The sequence below is a fragment of the Sciurus carolinensis genome, chromosome 9 (genome assembly GCF_902686445.1).
Source record: "Sciurus carolinensis chromosome 9, mSciCar1.2, whole genome shotgun sequence".
Classification (NCBI taxonomy): domain Eukaryota; kingdom Metazoa; phylum Chordata; class Mammalia; order Rodentia; family Sciuridae; genus Sciurus; species Sciurus carolinensis.
The window spans coordinates 7,171,190-7,180,885 of record NC_062221.1 but is presented as its reverse complement, the minus strand read 5'-3'; positions in this window follow the sequence as shown (position 1 = coordinate 7,180,885).

The window sequence follows — 9,696 nt, the reverse complement described above, 5'->3', positions numbered from 1 at the left end:
TTAGTGCCTGACCCGCGCCCTCGTAGACCGCGAGGCCGTGAGGACGGGCATGCTGGGGACTGACTGGTAGCTGGGGTCAACCGCCGACCGCACTTGGTGCCCGCTGAGGAAACACGTGCACGGCGCTCTGGGGCTCAGTCAGCAAGGGGCGCGCTCGCTCCTGAGGGAAACGGGGGGTGGGGGCGCAAGTCACAATTCACAAATTTGCCCTGAGTCTAATCCCAGAGCGTTTCCCTGAGAGCGAACCGCTTGAGCCATATCTTGTAGACGTGGGATCAAAAAGCAAAAGAGAAAGGTGCTCTCTTTTGGTCCTCTCCCATGTCTGTTCCAAGGACCACCTGTCATTTTGAAGCCCATAAAAACGTTTCCAGCCTTAAAGAAGGATGAAATTATGGCATTTGCCGGTAAAAAATGAAGGAGTTGGAGAATGCCATGCTAAGCAAAATAAGCCAATCCCCCAAACCAAAGGCAAAACGTTTTCTGATATGGGGATGCTAATTCACAATAGAGCGGGGTTGGGGGCTAGGGGAGAATAGAGGTACTTTGGATTAGGCAGAGAGGCGTGAAGGAGTGGGTATGGAGGTAGGAAGGATAGTAGAATGAATTGGACATTATTATCTTAGGTACATGCATGACTACACAACCCTTGCAATTCCACATCATGTACAACTAGAAGAATGAGAAATTATATTCCATTTGTGTATGATGTGTCATGATAACTCTATTGTCATGTATAACTAAGAACATGTAGAACGAAACAAAAACAAAAACAAAACAAAAAAACCCCCACGCCTCCAGCGTTCCTTGACCTAACAGCAGAATTAAGAAACAAGGGCTGGAAGGACAGGCAGCCATATCGAACAGAAATTCCATTACTATGTATTTTTGTTTTCATTATATTTATAAAGGAGACTTCATTTATGTCAAGAAAACTCATTTTGATTCAAAAACTGATTTTGAATTCGAGGTTAGACTTTAAATTTTTTAGTGAATAAGTGAGCTAACTTAAATAGTACAGGTGGGGAGTGCTATATCCTAGCACGCATGAGGCCCTGAGTGCAATCCCCGGCACAGCAAAAAAGAAAGGAAAGAAGGAAGAGAGGGAAAGAAAAGAAATAGTACTGGTGGGATTTGGATATGGTGAGGTGGAAGTGGGGATGTCATGACAGTGATGTTCAAATTACAGAATTTTAAAAGCATTAACATGGGCCTTCCAGGAGCCTAGAGATGGGAGAGGGAGATTAAAAGAGATGGTATAGGTGCAAGAGAATCCTTCCTGCCTATGCACCTTTAATCCAGTGTGGCCCACAGAGTCTGGAGGGCTTGAGAAAAGGAGGGGCATCCATGGCTTATCAGGCTAGACAGGTGGCACTCTGCCAGCGTGAATAAGCAGCAGACACTGATTTGGATGTGGCAGGAGTACTTGAGTTATTTTGGGAGCTGGAAATTTAATCCTTTGGACCGCTCACCCCCACCTTTAGCCAAGTTCTCTGTCAACATCCTCCTGCTAAGGCCGGTGGCATGAGACAAGGCAGACTTCACAGCCTCAAATGAGGTGGAACAGCCCTTCCAGGGAATAGGATATTTTCCTTTCCTTTGGCTTTGGAATGAGCATACACACATTAAGGAAATTCTCAATTGATATTAAGGCAAACAAATTATTATAACTATCCCTCCAATTTCAGTACCAGGGACTGAACATAGCTTCAGTCTTGCTCAGGCAAACTTTCTACTCTGAGCTACATCCCCAGTTCTTTTAATTTTTTGAATTTTGACACAGAGTTTGGCTAAGCTAACTAAACGGACCTCAAATTGAAGTGAAATGGTGAAAAAAATGAAATACGGTAAGCTATGTGACAGACAATAGTATTAAAATAGTTCTGGATTAAGACCAAATAAAGAAACTTGTGAAAATAATTTCATTTTTGTTCCATGGAAATTTTTCTCAGAATCCCATTGTTAAAATATGAAAGTTTTATTTTAGGCATAAGTTAGTCTGAGCTTCTGAAGTTTGGATCTAATGGCAAATGCTTAAATTTTTAAAAGGTGGGGGGATTGCTGAAGATACCTTGACATCAGTTCTTGATTTGATGAGTAAGAGGCAGGAGACAAAAAAGAAGGGGTGGGTCAGGAGAGTGAACACCCCACCAAGCAAGTAGCAGAGGTATGGAGCAGGAGAGGACAGGGGCCTAGGCTTGGTTCCAATGTGTCACAGCAGCCAGCGTTATTGAGTATGCCTGTGCTGTGTGTGCTGACCTTGTCAGATGCTCACCAGTTTCCTGGAGTAAGACACTTTTGTCCCCACATAGAGACAATGCCACTGAGACACAGGCCACTGGCCAAGGTTCACACAGTAGCAATGAAAGGTGCAGGATAAAAGTAGATAATTGCTTCTCAGAATCAGTCCAACAGGCTAAGTGAACCCTAATCACAAAGCATAAAATCCAAATAAAGTCAATTCAGTTCCACAAATAATTAAGTGCCTTCCTGCATGGGCTAGACACACGAAGGCATCCATGAACAAAATTCGCCAAAATCTCTGCCCTTCAAGGTTTGTGTTACTGTGACGAACAACAAAGTAGTGTATTAAAAAGCAATGAGTGCTAGGGGAACAATTGTTCAGGGAGAGGGGTGGAGGTTTGCAATTGCAGAAAATAGAGCGTAGGCCTTACTGAGGTGAATTTAAGCAAAAACTTAGAGGAAGGAGTAGATGTCTATCAGAAGAACATTCCAGATCAGTGCAGAGGTATAAGGTGGCATGAACCTGGTGTGCATGATGTAGGGTTTCATTCCTACACTTTGAAGCTCGCCTTCAGAGGCAGCAGAGAGGTGAGCCATGTGATGTGGAAATCACCCCATAGGACAGTAGCTCCCATCGAACTTCCTGTGCTCCAAGCACTGTCCTAAGTGTTTCGTGCACCTATTCTCTTTAACCCTCATACTAAGCATGCATGCCCAGAGGGTTAGCCCTGGGTTACATATGGAGACACCAAATGCAAAGTTGATGCTTCTTCATCCATTTCAAACCTAGACTTGTGAAACTGGGTGCGAGATGAAACTCCACTTCTGCTGGTGGGTGGGGATCCTATCAGCTGCAGCTCTAGCACCTGGAAAGCCTGTCTTAGTGTTAGCAGTTAAATCATAGCAGGGACGCTACTGTGTGAGCCCCAAGGGTCGTAGCCAGTGAATCTCAAGTCTCCTCCACTACCACTGAGTGGTGTGTGGCAGCTCTCAGTGTCGCAGCTCTTAATGGGGGCCATGCCCTCCAGTGTTGCAACAGACCCCAGAAGCTCACTGCCAACTTCCTTCCTGGTTCTTATCTCACATATCCAAAGCATGAAATTCACGGGGCAGCAGAATGCAAGAGCAGAGCAGGATTTATTCACACCTGAGGAATACGAACAGAACTCTCGTAGGAGCAAGGGGGACCCCACAGGGGTTGCCGCCTGAGTGTGCTAGTCTAGAGGCTTATGTAGCATTTGAGTGGGCACAATGGTCCAAATTTATGCTAATCAGAGTTTGGGAAAGTATCAACGCTATTGGTCAATCCTGCAATCCTTCTGATTTCTCATTGTCAGGTCATGGATGTGGGTGCTGGGGGTTGCAGGCTGCATGCTGCGTGGAGTGGGAATCCTCGCCAGGCCAGGCCATGCTGCCATAGCGCGGCAGGTGGACGCGCCCTGGCTCACCTTGGCCTGTGCTTGCCCTCCACACTCCAGCCTGCCCGGGCCACAGCTCGCGGCTCTGGAACTAGTCCTACTCCAGTCTATATTCTCTCCACCATCTTAATTTGCCTCCCTATTTAGAAAAAGTAAATGCATCCCTTACTGAGCACATCCGTGTGGAGGCCTTTATACATGTGTGGTCTCCAGTTACATCACTGCTCATGTTTAATTTGGAAGAACACTGACCAGGAACATCCAAAGGAATGAGTGAAACCCAAGTCAAGTCCACAATTCCACTGAAGACACTGAGAGTTCATACTGGAATTGACCCATTGGACATTGGTTAAGGCCAGCTACATCCAGACACCACTGTGCACACTGAGGCTACCAAGCTCCTGAGGACATTATCTCAGGTGCCATGTAAGAAACAGGCAGGCCTGTGAGTGTTGGGCCTTGACTTGATTGTTGCTCTCCAGAGCCAAGGTATTAGGTCACTTTTCCACGGTTAATTTTCAGTGTAGTTAGGATTCCTATGTTGGATCCCTGTCTTAAGCAGTTCAGAAGCACTGTGGGATGCGATGTCACAGGAAATTCACAGGCAATGGGGGAACAGAACTCTGGCACATGTTGGACATGGTTAATGACACATTTCAATATTAGATTGACTGTATTGCTTTAGATACTGTCATATCTTTGGGAAATGAGGGTTTGGAAATTTCTACGATTAAAAGAAAACACTTCCTAAAACTCAGAAATGCACAGGAAACTATGGTGGCAGCCTTCCAGCTGTTTCTGGGGTCTCAGCAGTTGTGCTGTGCTGGACTGGCACAGTCTGCTAGTGGCTGTGACTACTTTAGAGTTAAGACTGTTTATGCGCTTCATTTTTCAAAAAGTTAGCAAGTTCTTAGGACAGAAATACATAGTTGCTTAATTAGACCTGCTCAGCATTCCTCTAGGTACACGTGGCACTGTGAAAAACCACTAAGGCACTGCAGGCTTAGGCACTCAGTTTGGGAACCCACAGTCTTTCTTACCTTCAAATTTAAAAATATAGGGGTTGGGTTGTGGCTCAGTGGCAGAGTGCTTGCCTAGCATGCATGAGGCACTGGGTTTGATCCTCAGCACCACATAAAAATAAATAAATAAAAAACAAAGTTCTTGTGTTCATCTACAACCAAAAATTTTTTTAAAAAAATTTTAAAAAAACTTGTATTATGGGCCCATTTTTTTCTAAAATGCGTGCTTCGTTCCTAGTGTTCACCTCCGTGTTAGCCAGCTGTCTTACCAGTGCTCTAGCAGATTGGCTTTATACCCTTCTAAAGGTGTGGGAAGGCGTAGTGCGATTAAGTGACTTACCTGCTAAGAACACAGTTCCCAAGATCTTCAGACTCCTCGTCAGGGATGACTCTAGTCCATATGGCATCTTTGCTCAAATTAGGAAAAATTTCCTCTCTCAAGCTACTTCCATTAATGGGAAGATGATCTTGACACACGAGTCCACGCTGTGCCTGGCAGAACTGGTGCTCTCTGTGTACTGCACGCTCGTCCATGGAGCCGCTCCTGATGCTCACGTTTTCTCCAGACAGGCGCTAAGGAGTGCCAAGCTCCATCCACAAACCCATATGCAAGAAACGTAATTTCACTTCCCTGCAACTGAACCTAATCAATCTTCTGGGCTCCCACTCCACTGGCAGCAGCCCCTCCTCTCCCAGGAAGGTGGAAGGTGTAGTTGGCACCTCTGTGCTGTGTCCCTGAGGTGCCTTCATCCCCTCCCTGTGTGGCTCTGTCTGGCACAATAAGGAATTATTTTGACCTAATAGCAGTGACAGCCCTTTCCTTTCGAAAAGCACTCTCTGGTACAGGTTCTTCCACCAATGAAGTAAAAATCCAAAGGAAATTTGAGTTCACCAAGGGAACTTTCCAATGTCAAATTCTTCTTTTGGAGCCTGCTATTGATGGTAAGGGCCAGGAGGGAGCAAAGCTGGGATCTGGCTACTGAGATAGACTGTTCATGGCAGGAAAGAGACACAGGAGCCTGGAACCATCCACATACCAGCTTCCGAGTGTAACTCTGCTTGTGCTGATGGCGAACCATGAGCTAAGAGGCTGAGTCGCGTCCTGACCCAGGCAGCAGGACTTCAGCTGTGACTAGTTCCAATCACATCACTGAGGTTTATATTTTAAAACCTCAGGGTCATGAGGCAGTAGCTGCATTTCTGTAGGGTGTTTAGATTATAAACTAATTTTTTGGGTTGCAAAGGTTTAGTGAAAGTTTTTCAGGTCTGGGTATAAAACTACTTTTTTAAAAAAATATATTTTTAGTTGTAGATGGACATAATACCTTTATTTTGTTTACTTAGTGTTTTTTAATGTGGTGCTAGGGATCAAACCCAGTGCCTCAAGCACGCTAGGCAAGTGCTTTACCAATGAGCCACACCCCAGTCCCCAAACTACTTTTCATATTTTCTTTAGTCCATCTTAAAGTGGGTTGAAATCATCTTGGCTTCTGCCCTAAAATGCTTGCCTTTTGATCTGTTTGTTGAAGACTGTCTTCTCTGGAGAGCTTTGGCAAAAATAACTCCAACAATGTGTGTGGTCAGAGCCAAAGCCCATGAGTCCATACGAGAATGAGCTGGTAAACTACATGGGGCCCACGGCTCCTGAGGTGCTTTTCTCTTAAGAGTGGCCGTCTGTCTATCCGTTACCTGCTTTGTCACTTGTCAGCAAATATAGCAGTCATACATGGTAAACAAAAGTTTACCAGCCAATACTTTTAGGACATTATTTCTTTCACTTTATTTCTCCCTTTCAAACTTTCATACTGAGTCTGTACTCCAGGGCCTTAGGGGGGAAACGTTTAGGTATTTGATTAGTTTCTCAGGTTGCTATAACAGTATCCCAACCTGGGTGGCTTAACAGAACAATAATTGATTGTTTCACAGTTCTGAAGGCTGAAAGTCTCAAGTCAAGCTGTTGTGGAGCTCTAGGGCAGAATCCTTTCCTGTCTCATCCTGGTTTGTCCTGGTTGCTGACACTGTGAGTGTTCCCTGGCTCACCCAGTCAATCCAGGTTCTGCCTCTGTGATCACATGACCTTTTCTGCTGTTTCTGAATCCAAATCCCTCTCCTTATAAGACCATCATGGACTGGATTTAGAGCTTGCTCTGATCCAGTACGACCTCATCTTAACTTAATTACATCTGCAAAGATCCTATTTTCAAGTGAGGTCACATTCATAGGTTACAGGCAGACATGCATGGGGGGACTAATCTGGTACAGGTATCTATTAAGGACTTTCACAGAAATAATCAGAATGGGTGCAGAACAAAGCTCTCTGAGGTAATCATTATGTAGACTTGAAATATGACCCAAACATCAACTGGCAAACTTGAAAGTGTATCTTCCCATAGAACTTTACATTGCACATTCTCGATATTAACCTCCTTCGAATTCACCTTTTTCTACTCTCATTCTCTTCTCTTCCCCATTTTCTCCATTGGCTTATTGAAATGTGTATTTCATCTGGTCATATTTTATGCATTTTGATAGAACAGCTGATGCTTTTCTGCAACAAAGAATGGTAGGTGTGAATAAAACCGGGAAAGTAACCGCTGTTTAACTTGATGGTGCTGTTCTGCCTCCTCTGGAGAACAAACCCATCAGGAGATGCTTGCTGGCATGACCAAGTGCCTGGCCCGGGCCTTCCTGCATTAGGTATCTGCATGAGCTGTAACTCTTGTGAAGATAAAAAGGCTTCTGCAAGAAAGTGCCCCCATGCTGTCAGGGCTGTCAGACTGGAGGGCATCCCGAACGCGATGAATGACGTCTGCCTCAACGAAGATGGAGCATAACAGGGATTATGGATTCTGTAGAAAGCTGCCAGTGGGCGCTTATTTTGAATAAATATTATTTTTAATTAAAGTCCTAAGGTGGGTTACTTCTGAAATAATGAGATCTACAGTGATTTCTTCTGGGAATTAATTTTCCCTCCTAATTCTCCGTCCCTTTGATGATCACGGTTCATTCCATCTGACTCAGGCAGTCCCCGCCGGACGTGCTCGAGTCCAACAGAGGCACTGAGTGTCCCAGTTTGTCTCCACGCCCGTCCTCTTGTTCTCTGATTGGACTTACGTTTAACCCAAATGCGCTCACAGGTGCATCCGCCTGGGGACTGTGTCTCCCAGAACAGGAGACGGCTCCCCGGGAGCAGGTCAGAACTCAGAGGCAGACACGCTCCCACGGCCCTTTCGAACTCTTCGCTATGGGTTCCACTTTTTCCCTAGGCATTGTGCTGGTTCACATCTCCACATGGGAACTGGCCTTGGCAGAAATCAGGACGCAGTTGGCTGGGTCCTGAGGTGGGCTTAGGGGGCAGCTGCCAAGCTGAAGGTGGAATCTGCAGCCAGGTCACAGCACTGGGCCGTGTGGCCATGGCCCTTACAGCAGTGTCACCCAGCTTCAAGCCAACTTCTGTGTAAACATCAGTACCTGCCAGTGCATGGCTCAATGGCATTTTCTGTGCTATTATTGCTGATACAAACCACCTGGGGTTTGTGGTCTCTAAGAGCCACTGCATCATGTGCACAGGTCCCGTGGGTGAGGGAGCTAGACCAGGCTGTAAATGTTTTGCCTCGCCCATGGGATCTGCACACAGTCATGCTGGTTTCTGGCTAAACACTTCAGTGGGTCTGTGAGCTAGGTGATACCCACAGGTGACTGTGCAGGGGCCCGGTTTCCTCACAACATAGTGGCTCATGAATATGCCCAGGCACCTTCATGGCAGCTCTGGGCCCAGGGGTGTGTTCCAAGAGGACTAGGCAGACACTGTTCCTGAAAAAGGTGGTAATGCAGGCCAGGTCATGTCCCCCAGGCCATCTGTTGGTTACAAGCAGGCCACTGAGACTGATACAAAGTCAAAGACCTGAAGAATCTTTAGAAGGGTTCAAAATCATCACAGAGGGTCACAAATACCCTACTGTAATTGTTCCTTGTGGCTCCACGTTGGAGTTGTACTCTGACTCCCTCACTGGACCCACTCTCTGTCCAGTCGTTTCCTGTCCATCCATTTGCTTCCCGGAAACATAAGCACAGGGTTCCTCAGGTGCATGCACCTCCCTGACTGGATGGAACTCGACCCCTAATTCTAGTTGGTCTGCTACCGTGATACTTGGCCAAGGACATGGGTAAGCATTACCCTTCCGTCTTTCCAAACCCTTTCAATCTTTCTTCCAAAGCAGAGAAGTCATGCCTCCCATTTCCCTCAGACAATTTCTCTTGGCTTTTCAGGACCAAGTGCAGGCTGAAAAAAAATGGAATTTATTGTTTCACTCACATCAGTTCACCCACTCATTAATTCAGTCCTTAGCAAATTAAAATACTTGTTGACAGAAAGATGCTGCTAATGGAGACAGAAATCATAAAGTGAAGATTGGCTGGTAAATGTAGAATTAGAATGGAATTGCACATGTTCCATGCATCTAGAATAGACAAGTGAAAAGCTCTCTCTGAGCAGAGAAGTTAGCGAAGACACAGAAACTACTTACACGGGCAAGGAGGCGAACGGGCCTGGTGAGCTGGTGGCTCCAGTGCTCAGACCCTCCCCCGTGAACACACATCATGCAACACCAAGTCAAGTGGGAACATTCCTGCCATGTCTCTGTGGGACAGGATCAGCTTCAGAGGGCTGGCTTGCTGACCAGCACAGGCCTGGGTGAGGGCTGAGGGCAGAGGTGCTCAGGGGTTCAGGGCTAGAATGGTACTCACTCCATGTCCAGATGTCTGTGCAAGAAGCTTTTCTGGAAAACAGGGGGTTATGCCACCCGGCAGCAGCTGTGAAACCCTCATCAGTGGACACTGGAATGGGTATATGTGCCATGTAGCTAGGTTTACAATATTTTTAAAGAAAACATTTTCTTATGATTCATAATTATGGGATACGTTCTGCCATGACTGAGCTGAAATATTATATTTCTAATCTCTCCTGCAACAAATCAGTTGGCTCAATTCCAGTGGATGAGGCATATGTTTACGAG